General features: G+C 40.3%; 1 long non-coding RNA gene across 15 annotated transcripts in view; it reads right to left on the bottom strand.

Moving 5' to 3' along the window:
* The window catches only part of LOC144245989 (uncharacterized), a 407049-nt gene that overhangs the window by 13401 nt on the left and 372602 nt on the right, over positions 1-21046 (bottom strand). For all 15 annotated transcript variants that reach the window (XR_014954465.1, XR_014954467.1, XR_014954464.1 and 12 more), the window contains 3 exons: positions 17189-17275; positions 6454-6551; positions 4155-4215 (listed from right to left, as the gene is read on the bottom strand). This is a non-coding gene — a long non-coding RNA (uncharacterized LOC144245989). The remainder of the gene's footprint in view (positions 1-4154; positions 4216-6453; positions 6552-17188; positions 17276-21046) is intronic.

The raw sequence follows: 21046 nt of genomic DNA, 5'->3' as shown, positions 1-21046 counted from the left end.
TGGAAGAATTGTAATGTAAAGAAAGGCTTTTGAAAGGTCTGCTAGAAGGCATTAATTGTTGAGCATGGGAAGAAACTAAGTGGCTGGTGTTCCCCAAGCACTAAGTGCTGGCTCCAAGCTGTGCTCCAGGGTTGTGCCCTGCTGGAATGAACAGACCAACCCACATGTCCCATGTCAGTACCAGAGGCCACCCAATGCCACTGTAGAGTGCCAAGTGGCTGGAGGGGACTCTGTTGCCCAGCTCTTTCATGGTAGTTGCAGTACAGAGACCATGCAGCCCACACTCTCCTCTGCCCCCTGAATGTGGATACTCTATTTTCTTCCCCCTTTAGGTGACTCAACACTGTCCTATTCCATACTTTTTTTAACCAGTAGATGATATCTAGTCACTCAGGCTGGGCTAGCTGAAGCATGAGTGCTCAGACACAGAAAAACAGGAGAGAGGCAGCAAAATTGGGATGCTACCAGCAGAGCACGATAATAAGGAATCAAATGGAGCCCTTGTATCCTTTCCCACCCTTATATAGTTTTCCCGTCTTTATCTTCAAAGCCAAATATCTTAAACCCTGTAAATTCTAAACCCTATTACAGCTGCAGTGACTCATGAGGATTATGAGGCAAGGAAATGTAAAGGAGTCAGAGAAAAGGCAGGTGAAAGACAGAACGGCAGGAAACAAAAGTGAGGTTAAGAAAAAAAATCAAAGAACAAGAAGAAACAGGATATATCAACATTAGTAAAGGCTTAAAAAGAAGGAATTTTATGCTAATTTCATGCACAGTGAAGAGTAAAGTGAGAACCAAATGTAAATTTGTTGTCGAGCAAACATCATTGTTATCGTGCAGCCCTGGTTTTAGAAGGGTCACTTTTGAGATTCAAATCAACGCTTTTATCCTATGCAATATATAAGATGTTTTTTCCTTTATTTTTTAAAGCACTGTATAAACTTCACCACTTCTCAGAGGCACTTCTTAAAGCAGGGCTCAACATACAAAGGATGGTATGTCCTTTGTAAGTCCTACAAGAGTACTGTGTACACAGCTCTGAGAAGGTGATGTTTATAGCAGCATAACTGGGGCTTGGGGTGTGGAGGCAGAAACTGAAAGAGAGAAGGCCTTGGAAAAGAATCAGAAAATCAACCATGACAGAAACAGATGCAAATTATAATAGAAAGATCTGTTAGTACAGAGCCAATCAAGAATAACACCTATTAAACCTCATAGTACTCAGAATGTACTAAACTACACTTGCTCTTCTGGGATTTCAGAAAGGAAGCAACCCCAATACTCCTCATGCACGTTAGGACAGTGACAGTGATTATGGCTGCAAATAAATGGAAGAGAAAGTTTCCTTCTTCTGTTTGCACCTTCCCTAATCTCTGCAGTGGCAAATCCATATTTGGAAGCCTGTTGGGTAAGCTTTTTTAGAGTTGTTTTATCTTTAGCAAATACTGCTCTCTTTCATAGAATAAAAAAAAAAAAATCATAGTTCCTCTTATATTTTTAGATTTAGCTTGTTTTGCTCTTTGTATTTTGAAACAGAAGTGTTTATTTGCAACTGAGCATGCAAGAGGTCATTAGAAATACATCATGTGACAGCACACTGTGACTGCACAGTACTGCAACTCTACAGTACAAGAAACTAACACCAAACACTTCTGTTCTCCAAATCCCCATTTTATACACCCTTCAATTTTTCTACTGTCATATCTTACAATTTTGCTGATATGAAATGCTGCTTTGCCGTGATGCTCATGTATTCATATTTTTCCTTATAATAACTACAAGTTTTCATTTAAATTATTATGAAAATGAAAATACAATTCAAAGCTAGCCAACAAAAAAAGCTATGTGTTATTGCACACAGTAGGTCTTACTGTTCAAACCTCTTTCTCAGCTAGTTAAGATGTCTAAGATATAGCTGAATATATTGTAATAAAGATCTAATGCACATTCACAAGATGTGATTCACAGGATCTGGGATGCCATTAGGTGGTAAGCACTAGTAAAATTACTTTTTTTTTTTTTTTTTTTTTTTTTGAGGTAGTACTTGTAGAATTTTTGCTGTTTAGACCTATCTCTCAGAACTGAATACTGATGTGACAATTGCAGGTTATAACCTGCAACAGGATGCATTAAGCCACTGCACTTGAGGAATTGCTCACAAATCATACACTAAATGAAAAATGGAACAGCAAGATAGTGTTGCCTCTTTCTAGTAATACATCTCTTATGAGTTCTGATTTATTTGTAAACCCAAAGTCTTCTATGGACTGCCTTCTGGGTCTTTTCAGACTAATTCACAGCCACTGTTGGAAAAGTTTCTTTTCTTACTAAGAAAAGAAATTTCCTCTAAAATTCTCAGAGTGAAACTGCTGAAGGAAGCATCACACACTCTAACTGGAAGGCTGGAGTGTGGCCACCTCTGCTGCCCTTTGCAGGCCAGGTCTTGTTCTTCCTGCTGCCTTGGAGCTCTGCTGAGCCAGCAGGGTCCTGGTGCACGGAGCACGGTGAGCTCCCGCTGATGGTGCTTGGGGTTGCTGGGCCAGCCAGCCACATGCAGGATCCAGAGGTGCCCTAGATAGCTGGTGGGGAGCGTGGTGGCCAACAGGGCTTCCCAGCAGCTCTGTGCTGTGCCCCTTCCCTGCCTCAGCCGTGTTTCTGGAGCACCCAACTCCCCATGCCTCGGAGAAGAGCCCTGGCCTTGCCAGCAGCGCTGAGGGCCCACGGCCAGCTCGCCACGGGGTAACCTCGTGCCTGGCCTTCCTTGGGGGAGCCGGGCAAACGCAGCGCGCCGGCCGGCGCTCCGGTGCGTCCCGCATCCCGACAAACAAGTTCATTCCTGCCCACACAGCCAGATCAAACAGTGCTCAGGGAACAATCTGGGATCCATATTAGCGCTGGGTATCGCTGCCGCCAGAGCAGCGTGGCGGGGCGGGGGAGCTCTGCTTCTGGCACATTCCAATTGACAACAGCTGGTGCGGCTCCGCTCCGAGCAGCTGCCTCCGCCGCTGCACTGCCCTGCTCTGTGGAAAGCTTTGTTTTGGCTAGGGATGAGTTTGTTGAGCTTTCTGGTACTCAAGTCTCACACAGAGACCTTCCCTTTGCCCATGGCATGTGACCCTGCCAACTTACTGGGCTCACATCCCCGTAAGTGCAAAAAACAAATAAAAAAAAATAAAAAAAAAAAAAAAAGAGGGGGAAAAAAAAAATAAGATTAATTAACCTTAGGTCTGTTCTCACCAAAGCAAGGCTGCCATAGATAAGTAATAAAAATAGCCTCTCAATGGTCCTTGTGTCTGTCAGAGTCTCACTCTGTGATCTTTCAGTCAAAACCATGAAAGCGGGAGGGGGAGGAGAGGCTGATTCGCTACTGTCCTTTTCTTGTGCGTGTGTTCCCAAGGCTGCCTGGCTCTGTCCTTCAAATCATCTCCACCAGTAAATCATTTAGCTCAACCTGTCACTCTCAGCCATTGTGAGGAGACAAAAGCTACCCATTTAACCCCAACCATAGCTGATTCACGCAGTGGGGAAGGCAGGCTCACAAAGGGAGGCTAGCAGGGAAGGTGGCAGTTGGGTTGGATTTTGTGTAGACTGGTGCTCGTTTTCCCTCTATTTATTTTTTTCTTTTTACTTTTTTTTTCCCTTTCCCTCTGTTATTTTAAGTTAGCAGCACCTCTCCTACTGGGATTGTTGTTTGAAGACCACATGTTTGTCAACAGAGCTGTTCTGCTTGAGTAATTTGACCTCAGCCTGGCTTCAAAGGTTTAAAAGGGCAAGAAACACACATATCAGCATACATCTATTACCCCTTTCACCTGGACAGAGTTTTAGACCATTTTGTTTCTTAACGAAAAAAAAAATATGGTAACAAAACAAAAACATCCAATTAGTCATAGGGTGCCAGAGCTATTTCAGCCAACCTGCTGTTTGGAGAAATCTGCACTGCAATTATCAGGTTCATTTCACCTGAAGTATTGCATTAAACTCTCAGTTAAAACCTTGAATCATAAACTCTGCCCAAAATCTGCGCCTCAAATGGGTATCTCTTGAGTTGCAACAGGTTGTTCTCTCTGCCATGCAATCACTCTGCCCAGGTATTTTAGAATTAAAAACTAGTCCTCTAACATAGAAATTAACTGTTAACGCTTCTTTACCTTATTGGCCCTGGGCAAAGTTTAATCTTCATGTAACTCCCACCCACGAGCAAAAAAAAACCTGAAAAATTAAACAGGCCATCAGAGAGCAACAAATTAACACTGTTGATAGTAAAATAAAATGCATAGAGAAACCAAAAAATACTGCAGCTAGATCCAAGTTTTATTCCTTTCCCCCACCCTAACAACCAAGTGCAGTGCTATGTTTTAAGAACCAAGCACTTAATTTGACAAAGACTCACCGACACAAAATATGCCATGTCTGTGCTCCTCCTGGGATATTTCTCATTTTTGTTATGCCTGTGAGATCCAAGAAATAACTATGCACTATACATTTTTGTAATCTTTTTTAATGTGCCTTTTACAACAAGAAATTCAGGATGTGGTTATTGCTCAGTGTGTTAGACATGTTTATTCTCCTGTTGGGCATTTAAAATGCCTTAAGTCCTCTTTTCACTATGAATTGTGTGTCAAAATGTTGGTTTGGATATCAAATTCTCTCATAACCCTACCATTAGGAACAGTCTTTGTCTGCCTGAGTCACTCTTTTGATTCCTTTGTTTGGTTTTTTGTGTTCCCCTGACAGGTCTATCCTACACCTTTCTATAGCTAGCAGGGTAAAGCAGAGTTGGGAAAACATGTTTTGCATTACTGAGTTTGCAGTCTCACTGTAAGCTTTCTCACAGATTCCTCTTCAATGGAGGGTGGAGGGGTGGAGAGAAAACATGCTTTTCCCTGAAACTGCAGAGTATGTGAATTGTCTTCCCTTTCAACCTATGGGGCAGTCTTCATAGATTTCAACACAAATGGAAGAAATATCTGATTTCCCATTCCATCTGGATTCAGTTTCTTTCTTCCTCTTTGTATAGTTTCTTAGAGACATTATGGAGCTCACTGGAGGGGCTGCTTACATATGACTATGGCAGCTCTGGGCAGACTGCCAGAATTTCACTCCAGGAGGCTGCAACAGGAATCTTTAATTAACTTGAACCAAAACACTGAATGGCAAAGAACAAAGGCATGGGGCTGGAGAAGGAGAGGAGGAAGGGACAGAGCAGAAGAATATGTTTCCCATATTAAAATCTCCATTTTTGGTCATGGTATGACATGATCAGAATGTCGCCTTATATGTATTTACAAGAGCATAGGTAATAATTCCCAACTCCTGTCTTACTCAGTATATTTTGCCTTTTTTTCTGCTCATGGAATTAAGATCTCTGATTGACATTTGCTCAACTGACAGAATTCTCTTGACCCCTTATATATGTAATCAAACCCACAGTTTGATGACATATATCCTCTATAATGTACAACATTAAAAATGTGAGATAACTGAATCTCTCACATCTTGAGATGTGAGCACATCCTGAGCATTGCAAAACTCCCCTGTAAGATTGCAAGAGTGCACAGGAGTTCCAGACGCTGAACAAGATCCTATTCTGCACGGCATGGTACCAGTATGGTATGTCCCTGTTCTCAAAAGTTTACATTCTAAGCATAAGCAAGAATTAGATACAGACAGATGAATACCATAACTAGTTACTGAAACAGCATTGTTCATTGTTGTGAAATGTTTTCAAAACAGAATGGATAATGTTTCACGCTCATTTTGCAGAAACATAGAAGATGCAAAGCAGCAGAAAATCAGGTCTGAAATACCTTTCTCACTTGAGTTCAAGGAAATGAGATGAGTGGTTTCTTTGCTGTCCATTTTCTGGTTAAATATGTGTGCAGAATAATTACTCTAAATGCAAAACTAATGGTGATTTCATGCATATTCATTCAAGTGAATTTGTGATGGAGGCTCTGGTACTGTTCTAGCTAATGAGGCACAGTTGTTCAAATATTTGTAAAAACAAACATAGAAAGGACTTGTACATGCTCAACATGAACTTATTTATGCATTCAAAGGAATATTCGAGTGTGAATTGATTTGCCAGTTGGTGGCTTGGAGTGTATTATATTTGCATCTTCTGGCTTAATGACATCCTAAAAGAATCCAGTTTGTGGTGCCTCTGATGTGAACCAGCACATGGTAGCTGGCAACAAGCAAGGGAGTCCTTAAAAGCACAGCACTGACCCATACAGAAATGTTAATGTCAACGTACCCAAATTCCAAGGAATTATTTCATCCTCAGAAGCATATATACTTTTTCCTATCCTAAATTTTCAAAACAAATTAAAGCCCAAAAAAACAATCTTTAATTTCCTGTTTTAAACTGATGTTCGATATTGCTGCCTAAATATTTATGGGAAAGAAATCACATTTCACTGCTCTATAAAGTAATCATGTACTTACTAGGTATGGTTTGAAAACTTAACATAGAGATGACTGCCAGAATCCCCTCAAAGCAGAAGTTTCCACCAATGCCTGAGGTTGTGTCATGTTAGGAGCACCTGCAAAAGAATGTAAGAATCTTTAAAGTGAATATAAGATCTTTGATAAGACTCTGCTCAATTTTGCAGAGATCAGGGGGCCTAGGATAAAAGAATCATGGAATACACCTTAAAGAAGTCTCTGAATTATTTTTGCATGTACCTTCTTTAGAAGCCGTAATACATGGAGAGCAGACCTGAGGAGCTATTTGTAATATATTTGATTTTTTTTCTTATTTTCTTCATCAATTTATTTATAATGGTATCTATATTTATATCTATAAGCTTTTTATGAGTTAGTTTGATTCACCTGACCTAAAAAGAGAATTGCATGAGCTATACAAGGACTGCATTTAGACTGAGAATCCAGTTTATATAACAAAATTTCTATCTGCCAAAATATAAATCCGGCTCTGAGGTAGCGTAGCTTAACTACAGAATAATTCCAAAACATTCAATTAAATTTAATAGCATAAACAGAAGAATTTTTCTTCCATGTTTTCTCTCTCTAAATTTTGTGTGTGTGCATAGATAGAACATATGTGGACTGATAGAGAGAGAAATAATCTGATAGGTAACCAAAACACACCCAATGAGGAACTGATCATGATTCTTGAAACCAGTGAAGAATTAGCATGATACAAGTGTTGTTTTCCGCCTAACCATTAGTATGCTAGCTCATTCTGGATTACATATGCACTAAAATCTGTTTAAAACATTTAAAGACATATATACAATGAAGGCATCATTAGTAGTTTCTGGCCTTGCTCTGGCAGATGGATTGATTTAGCAATATAAACCAATATCTCAAGCAATACCGTCCAACTTAGAAGTTTCTGTAAAATCCTGTGTTGTTATTTATGTTCCTAAATATACCAAAACAAAGAGTGACAGCAGAATAAAACTTTCTGAAATCCCTAATTAGGATTCATTCCTCATGTGATAGGTTCCACTGACAGTAAAGATAGAGCTAAGGCAAAGTCAACTCCCATTATTTTCATGTGACAAACAGCCCTGATTGTTTTGTACTGACTGATATTTAATTGTGCTGAGTGTTCATGATTAAAAGAAAAATTATTAATGTGTATATTAACAAATTTTCACTACAAAAGTGAATAGGGGCTATCCTGCTCCATTTTGCTTCACATCAACTTCTGCTGGAATTTAGCAATTCCCTTTTCTAATGAAAATTAGGTCATTTTGAGTGACAAATGGCTGCTAGAAATACTGAATACACAATAAAAATAAAGTCACCATCATTAGAAATGTAAAAGTAATAAAATGCCTTGGCTCAAAAGAGATTACTCAATGAGAAGACTTTTTTTTTACTAGCTGACATATCCCCATGCTCAGCAAGATTTCATTCCATGGGAGCTGCTCACTGGTGTGCCAGTACTGCTTTCCAGTTTGCTCTAATTCCCACTAGTTTCTAAATGAGGCCCAGCACTTCTCTACATTAAGGTTCTGCCTTACATCAGACTCCAGCAATTTTCACTTAAAAAAAAAATGAGGGGAACATCTGAGAATTCTCTTAGAGCAGAATTTAAATTAAATCTCCTTGTTAATGATGTATGGATTTCTTTCATTGTTTAGGAGTCCTGTGAGCAGTTGAAAGAAACAAGAAGGCTTTTAGTAATGGGCACTAACAGCACCATTGTCCTTGCATGGAAGCTCTTGGCCATTCAGTGTCACAGGGTCAGAAACAATCCAAGCTCTCACACCAAAGCAGTCTGTAGAAGGCCACACAGACCTCACAACACTGATTCCTTAGAGTTTGGGTGGGTTTTTGTGAGTGATGTGTTAAGTTCAGCATTGAAAGGAAAAGAAATTAATTTTTACTAAATTTTACCATCATTTAGGCTTTCCAAGTCCATTTTTGATTTTCTGAGTTAAGTTGGAACCAGCTGAAGTGTGAATTAGAATTATTATAAGACAGCCTTCTCTTCTAACAATTTGACTTCTGGCCCATTCTCTGTCAAGCACTAGGCAGAGTGTTACTGCCTTGCAAATAAGAGTGGTAGAAATCATGGAGGTATACAAAGCAGGGGAGGGAGGAGAGAAAACAGGACTAGGAAAGGAATTTGTTTGACTTCATGAACTTTATGAACTGCTGTATTTAACTGCTAAGAAAATATTTGAGTCTCTTTTTATCTGGTTCTTCTCTCTTTTCCTAGCTTTTGCAATGTGTGACCCGGATGGATGCTTTAAGTTGCAAATGGCCGCCCAAGAAGTCTCATGTGCTTCAGAGGGAAGCTAACTGCATATTCCTGTAGAACTGCTAAATAAAATTTAGCCACAATTAATATCAAGTAATACAACTCCATTATATGTACAAGTGCTAAAGCGTGGAATAGTTGTGCTGTCACAAAGCACAGAATTTATGGTGTTTTTGTTGTGTCAGTGAAAAGACTGTGAAAACATGAGAGCCCAAGTGTTGCCAGTATACCAATATACGATAAAAACTTATTTTCAAAAAAGCATGCTGTCTCATTCTCACTGTCAGAGAAATGTAATAGGATGGGAGAAATAAAAAGCTTCTCATGCACAAAATACGCATCAATATTCCTACTCCAAATGCATGTACAGCACAATGCTATTTTTCTGAAGTTTACCTTCTCATACATGAAGTTATATATCTCGCCTGGCTTCACAGCAAGACTTTCTTTTCAGTCTTTACTACTACCCTATCACAATCTTTACCACATGAGTTTGAGAGAGAATTTTTGTTTCCTGGGGGTTCTGAGATAATACTCTAAACCCAATTCTTTTTCAATCTCACACCAGAACCGCACAGGAGGCATTCAGAAGCAGTGGGTACAAAGCTGGTAACTGAGGACTTCTATTTTTGACTGATGTTTTAATGCAAAGAATGTTTACCTCGTGTTTTGAGTAAAACTTATGGTAAACCACAGCAGTTCTGTTAGGTTTTTGTACAGTGATGCTCCTAGACGAAGAGGAATTTTTTTGTGAGGGGGCTAACAATACTGCAGGGGGCCATCTTGCTTCACTGAACTGGAACATCCAGTCTTTTGAGAGCACTCACACATTAGGTTGTAAGATTACTCTCACTATAGCAACCCCTTTCTTTTTTTTTCTCCTTTTTTTTCTCCCCTGATTTTGGTTTTTTCCTTTTTAAAAAGATGGCATTTTACAAATTAACTCTGCCACTACCTATTATCTTCCTCAACACCGTCTATCTTTTCTCTTTCCTAAACTCCTTCCTTTTGCACCCAGTTTCAGCTGCTGTTTTCAGTGTTTGGCTGCTGCACTTCAGTTTTTATAGAGTTGATTTTTTACAGACCATGGTGGTGTTCTTTGTCCTGCACTATCAGCAATTTGTCAAATTAAAAAATTCAGAGCACCTCTTGATCACTTTGATTCTCACTTTCTCTGAGAACTAGGCTTTGTCTATGACCCTCTAGCTGAGCAGTTGTGAATGAAAAGTAGACACTGTATGAATGGTTTCAGTCATACATATCTGACAAAACTGCTGCACTATTGAAGGTGTCAGGGTAAAATGAATCACCTGGTTGGTACAAGAAAAGAGAAAACCTACATATCAATGAACTGCTTGTCCCTCCAAGTAAGAACATCTGAAACAGTAGCATGACTGAAGTCTAAGGAGGGAAAAAAAGGTAAATCTTCAAGCAGTCTTTGAAAGCCCAGAGAGAGCTGTTTGAGCCTGACCAGATGTATGGAAACTTCAAAGCTCACGGATCCAGTACTCATATCCAAATTCAGCTGCCTGATGACTGGGGGAAAAGAGCCTCACCTTGCATGAAGACTTACTTGCAGTTAGTTAGATCCACAGGGACAATGATGGGTACCTGTCCTGAATATAACTGTTCCTGAATATTAGTGATCCTTCAGTTCACAGAGATCCTTCAAAGGAAACAGGACAGAGAATTTGTGTCCCTGTTTCTGTTTTTGGCATAGACACACAAAAAGCCTATAAGGACGTATTTATGGCAAAACATGTTAGATATAGCCCAAGAAAAACATAGACTGGTTATTACAAAAGGTGAGATACACTGTAAGTATTTGACACAGTGCAGTTTATCCTAATAAAGATTTTTCCTGTCCTCTGACCTTTCTAGCTAACAAGTGAAATCCTGTTAAGAAACTGTGTCAAAAGAACATACCAGACATGTTGGGAGTATTGTTTGTTTTAACAGAAATATACAGTGTATGTCTGACACAAGTACAGAAAGCAAAAGCCTAGGTTATGCAATGCACCTGAGAAGAAGGTTTCTAGACCTCAGTCACTGCAGGAAGGGAGGGCCTTTATCTCAGTGGTGAAGTCTGTTTTTGTCCCTGGAGAAATAAAAAAATGAGATGGCCAACTACATATGAGCTGGATTTAGGTTGCCGACCCTTGACTTGGTGTTGACAGAAGCTGGGAAAAGGAGGAGGACACTTTCTTGGCTTGAATTGTGTGTCCTGCCAAAGCTATTTTGAAACTAAGTTGGAAATTTCCTTACGACACCATATGTGATAACAAAAGTGACTTTATAGGCAAAATATTTGACTTGCTGCTTCAGGAGCCCATACAGCTGTCCTTATAGCTCAGTATAAAGAGCAAAAGAAAGAAGGCAGTGTATAATACTCTGCAGGACTGCAGAACTGCACAGTGCTACAAAGACTTAAAAATATTTGGTCATACATCACCAATATGAATACCAAGGCACCTTGGATAAAATACCTAATGTAGACTTCATTTCTTTCTTCTTTTTTTCTGATCTTTTTATGTGATCCTTCATCAAATTACCGAAGCAAAGAGAAATGGCCCTTTTAGCAACAGCAATACAGTCTAATTTAGGGCCAGTAATATTTAACAGAAAAGTGTCCCTTGCAACAATAACTTTTAAGTTGCTCTGTAAATGCAAGAAGTATTTTATTCACTACAGCTTCTTCTTGCTTCACATATTATTATACCTGATGAGGATATCACTGTTCCTTCTCCATAAGAACAGGGCACTGAAATGAGATGTCTGGCACAGCTGGCTCAGGAGCTGGGCTGCCCTCAGCCAGCACAGCCCAGTGGAGCAGGAGTGGGGGAAGCAGAAACACCTGGCACCTGACAGAGGAGCTGCCATTGCCTGAATCCATCCCATCCCCACTGCCATCCATAGAGTAGCCCCATCAGTTCCTGGTACAGGCCACAGATTTTAAATTACAGTGGAGCTGGTACTAGCAAATGCTTTTGCTTCCATGTCAAGAACAGTTTGGCGACCTCAAACCATTTCCTAAAATAGAAGCCACACAGCACAGAGTAACACATAATGGGGCAGTCGAAGGGCAGACTCTGTATGTTTGTCACTGTACAGAGAGATGTATCTGTTAACTCTAGGGATAGTCCATGCCAGACGACTCTTCAACAGATGGAAGGGCAGTGTGAGAAAGCTTGTTGCCCTGCACTAGGGCCTGTTTGGTACTGGTTCTGTGGCTGGACAGAGGTGCCAGTGTCAATGTTACAAACAGAGAAAGAAATATTAAAAGTTAAGTCAATAAAGGCTCTTGAGGCCAGAGTCGGGCAGCTTTGGTCAAGCACTAAACTTGGAAGTCTTTTCCCCCAAGGGCTTCCTTTTTTGTCTCTAAAACAAAGGAAAGTGAAATGAAAACAAGAAATGCTGACTATATAGCAGTGCACTGTGTGACTAAACCAGCTGTTGCTCTGATACTGCCATTTTTGTAGCCCAGCCTGTTTGGACTGAAGGCAAAGCCTAACTCATCCTACCAAACCTGTTGCTTTTGACAGCTAGACAGGGCAATATATACTAGCATGCTACTCTTTATCCCTGTAAACCTATACACACATGATAGGAAGTCTGAGCTGCCAACAATATATAATGACTGAAAAAAACATTTACTATTTAGTAAATTTAGTAGGGATAACCCTACTAGCAAAAAAGGCTGGTGGAAGTAATTTCACTAACTCTGTTATTCAGCTACTCTTTCATTAGATGCTTAGTTACTTTTAACACTTCCAAAAGTGCAGAAAGTTATTTACCAAAGATTCAAGCTTTAGCAAAGAAGGCCTCCAGCCCTGAACTTACAGCTATTCATGCACTAGTGTTTTAATGAAAGCCAGGCCAAGTATCTAACAGGGCTGGGGTGAGGAATTGTGGGGGGAGGTTTATATTAAAATGCAATACAGCACCAAAGACAGCAATAGTGACTAAACAAGAGGAAAGTCTTCTCTCCCTGCACTCATTTAGCAAGCACATGGAAATAATTGTTGGCCCAGAGACACATATCCATAATTCCCATTGTGCTTCAAGAGCCAGCACACCAGCCCTGTGCACCCTTACAGAGCACAGAGAGTATTGGAATGCAAATCCGCACACCAAGCATCGGGATTTGCGTACTGTGTTCTCACAATGAGCAACATTATCAATTAGAACAAGGCTCCCAGACCAGGTCAGCAGTCCTGGAGCTCGCAGGAGTTCATCAGCATGGGAAAGACTTGGAAGCAAAGCAGCTCTCCTGTCTTTAAAATAATTGATTTACCATTCATGTCTGATGAAGCCTGAGTTTAATCCAGTGTGCTAAAATAAGGAGAAGCCTGTTGAAACGAGTAAGGGCTACTCATAAAATTCAATAATGTGTTGTTGCTATTTTGATAGATGTTAATTTTTAAAAGTTCATGGATAGTTCAACTAAAATTTTGTGTTTCTTTTGACTACATCATAAAATGACCAAAGCCAAGAAGTTTCTTTTAAGATCTGTGTCAAAGAACTGAAGGCTCAGATCTGTGTGCCATGTTAAGTTTTTTTTTTCCCTGCACATGAGCCAGACCACTTGAGGTGACAAAAGCAAGGGGGTAGGTGACAGGGCTGGGCAGGGGAGCAATGATGCTCAGCTCCTGCCAGGAAACATGCTGTCCAAGCTTTCCTAGTTTTCCACCACATATGGGTGACAGCCAGCAGTAGATCTGCATCTCCACCCCCAAAGGCATTGCCTCCCCACTGCTTTCTGCCCCACGTGCTGTATGTCATGGCTGCAATGGTAACTCACAGACCAGGCTGCCACACTGCCTGACGTTGTGAGAGAGGAGAAGCACAAAGTTATTAGAAGAGTGCCGTGGACCTAGCTACATGAATCAAAACATAAAATTGATTCTGTTGCTCAAGGCAAGCAAGACAGATTATCATTTAGATTCAAAATCAAACGTTTATTAGACTAAGGTTAAATTTTGGGTTGGGGGCATGGAAGATTACTGCTTGGATTTGAAAGTTCTCGAAAATACTCAAATTTGCATAATCAGCAGCAAAACACAGTGTGGAAGACAACACTCAATTAAGGGGTGTGTAAAAGTCAGCACGATCTCCCAAACTGGGACCCTTTACTCACACTGGAAAAACAGGTCGCACTTGGGAGGGCACAATAACTAATGGAAAGAGAAGATTCATACTCTGGCCCAGACTCCTATGTGCTTATTTGAAGAAGAGATTAATTTAGGCCTTTAGCTCTGCAGTTTTTCTAGCTCTGGGATAAAACCAGAAAGGTCATCCACAAAATGGCTTTGCTAAATTCAGATTAATGACTCAAGGCAGTCCATAAACTAGATAGAGTCACAGTAGGTGCATTTGAAAGGCGTCAGTGGAAGACTAAAAAACTGCTTTTCAAAGAAACATAGATTTAATTCCTAGACTGACAGGGAAATAATAGATTTTTAACTAGAATTCTACTTTCAATGTTCCTTTTCATATCACACCATTTCAAAACAAAAATTAAAAACTAGAAGAACTCAGTTAACACCATATAGATATTTATATATAACACAATAGAATTTTGAAATTACTGAACTAGGTGCATGTGGAAATAAAAAAATAAGAATACTGATGCTTTGTATCAGAGAACAATACAGGAAATTAATAACATAGGGTTTTATCATTCTTCCTGACAAAAGAAGGGTCAGATGTCACAATGAACTCTTCTGGTAACTTTCTAACACAGAGACCATTTTCAACAACTAAGAAGAACTAAAAGCAGGGTCCAGCTGTTTGATTTCTCCTACATATTTCTCCTTGCTTTGCTGTTACTGCTGTTGCCTCACTCTCTAGATCATAAATTGGAGTTGTTTATATCTTAGAGCTCATCAGTGCTGTAAGTTTTCTTGACATAGGGTTCCAAGGGATGGTTCTCCAATATGCTGCACAGCCCTCCCTTACTGAGGTGGCACTCTGACTTGAAAACAATAAAATAAAAAATGACCGTAGGAGAAATATCGTTGTATTTCAACAGAACCTAGAAATTAAGTCACCACTAAGATTTAGCTGTCAAATGATCCCGGAATCAGAAAGAAGAGCTCTGACTGTAAAGTTGTGGTCTTAGGACAGTATGATTGCATGCACTTCAGGGCACACTGTTGGGCTGCTTGCTCAGCAGCACTGAAACTCCAGCCTCTGGTAGCATGCTAGTGCCCTTACAAAAGATCTATTGTACTTTCTGCTGTTTACAAACAGCACATGCAACCAGCCAGGTTTCAGCCTGTGTGAAGAAACAGACTAGTAAACAATATATTTGATTGTGCTCCAGTATTTGTGGAAGAAGTTGGAAAAAGACTTAGCTAAAGTTCTACTAATGATAATGCAGTTTGCTTACCTGCAATCAAAGTTTAAAAAAAAAAATAGTCACAGTTCAGTCTGTGATTTCTTCTTCATTTCCTAGACAAAATATTCTGCACTAGGCCCTTGAGTGGTAATTGAAGGTCTATTCTCACAGCCTACATGTATGACAAAGGGTTTGTCTTGGGCTTGTCCCCTCTGCCACATGCAGGCAGCACAGCTCATCTGCAGTGGTGGACAAGCTCCAGCTGAGCTCAGCAATGCTACACCTGGCACAAGGATGTTAAACACCTCCCCTAGAAAGTACAGAGGTGTGAGGAATTGCTGCATTCCTTCCTCACCATAATTTCCTTCCACTTTTTTTTTTTTTTTTTTTTTTTTTTTTTTTTTTTTTTTTGTGCCAAAGGTGTGAATGCTAGCCAGTAATTTCATCTGTATGTTTTGGTAGCTTTCTAGGCCTTCACTACAAATTCAATTCAGGGATGAGTGTCACTGCTGCCACCGCACTTCCAAGGCGTTATTGTCTTCTCTAGACTCAGTCTTAATGCCTGTGTAGATTGCAAGTCATAGCAAAGGTATTTTGAGTCACTGTTTGTTTCACCAGCTATCAAAACATTTTAAGGAGCAAGATGGGTTAAAAAAATAATGTAGCGAGTCATTAGCAAGTCTTTTCCTCTCCCCTACCCCTCATCTGCAGAATAGAGACCACTGAACCACGCTGCAAATTAACTGTAATGAAAAGGGAGGGGAAGGGGGAGACAGAGAAGCAAAACATTAAAAAATCCATTCTGAGATTCAGAAAGGTCATTTCTCAAAGTACTATTGGCATTGGTGAGGAAAGAAAACACATCAACGTTTTTAAGGGGTTAAATAAATATTTTCTAGATTAATATTATGTGTCCATTAATATCTCTCTCTGTGTAGTCCACCGTCGCAGCTATCCTTAAGTTATCCTGCTACCAAAATGAGGTAGGGAGCGAGAGAGAAAGAGAGAGATACTTTCCTTTTAATTCGCTTTGCACTCTGACGGTTGAAGACAAGAAAAAAAAAAAAAAAAAAAAGAAAAAAAAAACTTTTCTGGCTCTTTTGAACGAATGGTCAAAGGTACCTTTGCGGCTCCTTCACAGGGTGAACTAATCTGTGACAAGTGTGGCTAATCTGATAAGGCGGCCGCATGTGCGCTAATGTGCTAATATGGGGAATTCAGAGCAGGCAGCGGCCGGGAAAAACCTCCGCTTCCTAAATGGGCCCTCGCCTGCAATAGCCCTGGCAACATATGCGCATTTTAACACCCGCTTAGCAGGGACACAATGCGGTGGCCTTTGTTGTGCGACACAGAGGCGCGATTCCCAGGGTGGGAATTTCTGCCTCACAGGCGACATTCTTTCAGACGGGCTGCAGGGGCTGGTGGCCGGCCCGGCCGGGCCGGAGGGCGAGCGAGAACGTGAGAGAAAGGAAAGCCCCGCCGCTCATCCATCCCTGCGCTGAACACCCGGGCATTGCCTGGGCAGGGAGAGGCAGAGAAAGCTCGGAAGGAGGGAGGAATTGGGTTAAACATGTTGGATCAGGTCCCCACCTCCTAGATTATGGTGCTTTACCTAAAAGAGAGCTTGACACCTGTTGGTATTGTTGTGATATGCTCTATTTTACAGATTTTTCCTTAGAGGGGAATTCTTAAGTTCCCACTGGAAAGATTAAATGACATTTTCTTGTCCTCCTGATTGTTTTACTGGATCCTCAGGAAAATCTGTGTGAGGGAGGATTAGCAATTTACTTTTAGTCTAGACTGTGCAGTGGGGAAGAGGGCTTCATGGACACTGACAGCTCAAGAGAGAGGCTGTCATCAGGAGATTCCAACTTCGGTCATGGTGGTGGCACCTCGCTGGACAAACAGACACGTGCCCTGTAGACTGCTTGGGATCCTGTGGGCTCCCAACACTCCTTTGTTATCAGGTATCCCACAGGTATCCCTAATGCAAAATGGATACAAGAGTGTGACCCCACTCATGTCTGGAAAAAAAGTCTACTCACCTAAGAAGGAAAGATCGCTAACAAGGTCTTGTGAGTGGGGAACAGACCAGGACTTACCAGCCACACTTGTGAGCGTGCCTTTGTCTGCTTTCTGCTATGGCTGGTGTCAAGAGAGCACAGTCACCATGAGCTTGACAAAAGCACCTGGACAATAAAAAAGCACAAACCGAAATACAGAAAATTACATTTAAACCAAAGAGCAAAACTGTTTTTTTACCATGAAGGTGACCAAGGTGACTGGAGCATGTTGATCAGAGAGGTTGTAGAGTGTCCCCTATTTGGAGACAAAACCTAAGTGGACAATATCATGAGCAAGTTGCTTTAGTTGACCCGGCCTAAACCAGGTTGGATGAAGTGATCTGCAGAGAGCTCTTCCAACCTCTGCTATTCTGTCATTGCAAGAGCTCAGCCCGAATCCGTAAGTTCATTAAAGAGTTATTTTGTTTGTCATACGATACAATGACAAGGGCAAAACAACACCAATATTAGCTCCTTTTATCTCAAACAATATCCTGCTTCATCACAATACAAGAAGTAAAACTGTAGGGACACCTCAGCTGCAAATATGTCCTCAGAAAAGTGCTTATCCAGAGCAATTAAGATCCAGAGCAGTTTAGTCCAAGACACAGAACAAACTTGATCAAGTATTCCTATGAGAGCACAACTCTGGTTTTAAAGTTGCGTCCTTTTTAGCCTTCTTCCATTTAAATCATATTCCCACATCAGCCACAGACAGATAGCAGGGCTGAAAAAGTAATATTTGTCAAATACTGAGTAGTGTGTTTGGGATAGACATAAAACAATATTATCCCAGCTACTTGACTTGTAGGATTTTTCTCAGCTCGCTGAAAGCATTAGTGAGCAAGAATAGCTGTGGCACATTTCTAAATACGTAAATGGACAAATCTTAGTTATTCCTTTCCACTTTGTTGAATTCAGTGGTACTATTTTATGTCTGAGTTTTGAATGCATAACAATTGACCCCTAGTGAACAGTGACGACATTTCCTCTCAGAGGAAGTCCTGAGGGAAGGAAGGTCCCACATAAACAAACTTCCACTCAGTACAATAGAGTAGCCCACGAATGTGACCATTTTTTCAGGGCATGGGTGAGGCTGACACTCTCTTCCTGCTCATGTAGTCCAGGGCTTATCGCAGTCCTGTTTCCCTGTAATTTAAATGCTTGCATACTTCTACTTCATTTGTATTTTTCCCCACACAGTGCAGATGTATCCCATTTTCCTGTTGCTGTGGAACACAGCCACAATTTCCAACCATGTTACATAAATGACCATCTGTGGTTAAAAAAAAAGTGCTGATGCACAAGATTGCAGTGTGAGAATTTTAGCTAGCTAGCAAAATTTAGGCTATTAATACTTCTGACACTTCCTGACAATAAAGGCAAAATGCACTGTTCCCTCTGTTTTAGTGTGCTGCCGTTGTATGATAGCCATGGTCACTGTGTATAGGGAAGAATCTCCAGGGAAAGGTTAAATAAAACCTAGTTGGGTATGCCTAGCTTTCCTTAAGCTTTCCAGTGCACTAAAGGCAGACTAAACTAATCAAAAGTTATTATACTGATAAAGAGAGTTGTATCTAATTACATGTGAGTAAAGAAGGATACTAAGATTTCATTAGCATGTTTTTTGGCATCTTTGCATTTGCTGGAACCCAGAATCAGCAGTGCTGGAAATACTGAAATCCATGGCACAGGTCTCTGCAACAAACACAGCAGTTGTAATAATAGATGGTGGCAGTAGTAAATTGCAGTGCTTGTGTGGATGGACATAAGAGGAAATAGAGATCCTCAGTGGTTTTCACAGACACCTGGTGAAGTTCCAAGTGCTGGAGGGGCACAAGGCTGATGTTTTGGTGATCACTCCAAAACTCACACTTCGTGCCTCATCCTCTTCAAAATATTGCTGTAGCAATCTTTCCTTTTCTCTGCCTCTGACTCCTCATCCTGTGATCACTCATTTCTCACAGTCTCTCTTCTTTTCTAAAGTGTCACCCTGCCCAGATTGCCCCAGCTATCTGGTGGCTCCATATCAGATTTCACTTTCCCCTATTTTACTGGTTTCTGTACATTCTCCTAGTTTGATTTAAAGTTCCCTTCAATCCACTTTGCTATTTTAAAACTTAAAAGCCACAGTGACCCGAATTAAACCTTTCCAGGATAATTGATTAAGAGTGAAACAGCGCATGTTTTCTCAGGGTTTTGTCTATCTTCAGCAAACACTGCAGTATTTTGTTTGAAATTGTGGCAAAAAAGAAAGGACTGGCAGACATACCAAATGGATAAAATTTGTGAAACCTATACATCAGAATCAGATGTGCTTGGGCAACCTTAATGACTTGTTCTGATAGGCACACACAGTAATATACACACCCAGTCTTCTGATAGTCATGCCTGAAGTACCTGCACAAATCAGCCTGTTCATGCACCAACAAGCAAACGTGTGTACATAACAGAGCTCTGGGTGTTGCATGTATCTGCATGCACTCAGGTGCTGGCTTCCTCCAATGTGCACTTTGCACATACACTTATTTTTCTGCTCTTATGAAACACTTTGAAAATATCTGTGCTCACTCACATGTAACTTCTCAGTCCTTTTAGCTGCAGCCCTTGAGGACCCATCAAATAGCTTTCAATCCTCTGTCAGAAAATTTTTCTGCTGTTACTTTCTACTGTTGATTTGTATGAGCTGCAGAATGGGATTTTGTTCATTCATAAATAGCAGCAATAGGCAGACATCTATTAATAATAGATTAATAATAATAACAACAGTACATAGAGCAGAGCAAATCTAGCAATCTAGGGAAAATTAATAAAAACAATGAGGTTTTCTTTGCCAGTAAAATTCAGATTTCATTTAATTTGATTTTTTCCTTTTCTTATAAATTTTTCCTTTTTAGAGAAAACCTTTGCATTATGGCCCAAAGAAAAGGATGTGAATGAAAAGTACATTTGTTTCTGCTACCATAAACAAATATGATCACACACAAGAGACAAATAGTATGAGTTTCTCAAAATTTTAGGCACATCTCCTCTTTGCAAATTAGGCCAGATTTCCTTTGAATTTTACAGAAGTAGTTATGCAAGTTTCTCCAATTTTCTCAGTAGCCACTGTAAACTGCTTGTCATAACCTTAAAAGATTCTGGGAAACCAAAGCATCTACAAAACCACTGCTTTGGTATTATTTTGAGTAAAATCAAAAATTCTCAGTATGCAGGGTCTGGAAAAACAATGAATGTAAATGTCACATTCAGCCACTCACTTTTAGTTCAGAATGCATTTTTTTTGTGCCAAAGGACTGTACATGGTATATAATCCTTAGCTCATTCAGGATTTTAATCTGCCATGAAGCATATGGTAAAAAGGTAAGTGTTCTTTAGAATCATTAACTTGCCTAAAGCAATGTGGATGTTCTTTATTTCTTTCTTGAAAGACAAAGAGCATCTGAAAGTAGTTAACAGCCCAAACCCTGTAGTTTGCTGAGGCAGCAAGAAATGAACCTGGAAATGTCCCTGCAGGGCTGAGCTTTATGTTAATTAGTCAATTCCCAGGGCAGTGCTTGTATCGACAAGACTATGTTATTGTTCTGTTTCCTCAGTACCCAGAATGTAAGAGCACAACATATAAATACATTTATTTATCATCACCAGAAGCATCAGGGAGGTTGTATTATAGCAAAGCTACAGTAGACAGAAATTTGCAGCAACCCAAATTCTGCTCTCACTCTAGTAAGGGAACAAAATTGTCCTTTTCATGCAATGCTGCTCATTGCAAAAGGGATTCCTTTCAGAATATCAAAAGTCTTAGGTCAAACTTCAACTTTTAAAAAGCCTATTCAGTGGCATTCATGAAGAGTGGGGCTTTTAAAAGTACTGGACTCATTCTGTTCCTGGGGCTGA

Source organism: Lonchura striata, chromosome 3, assembly GCF_050655825.1.
Source record: "Lonchura striata isolate lonStrDom1 chromosome 3, ASM5065582v1, whole genome shotgun sequence".
NCBI lineage: Eukaryota > Metazoa > Chordata > Aves > Passeriformes > Estrildidae > Lonchura > Lonchura striata.
The sequence above is the reverse complement of the archived record's forward strand: the minus strand, read 5'-3'. Positions and strand labels throughout refer to the sequence as shown.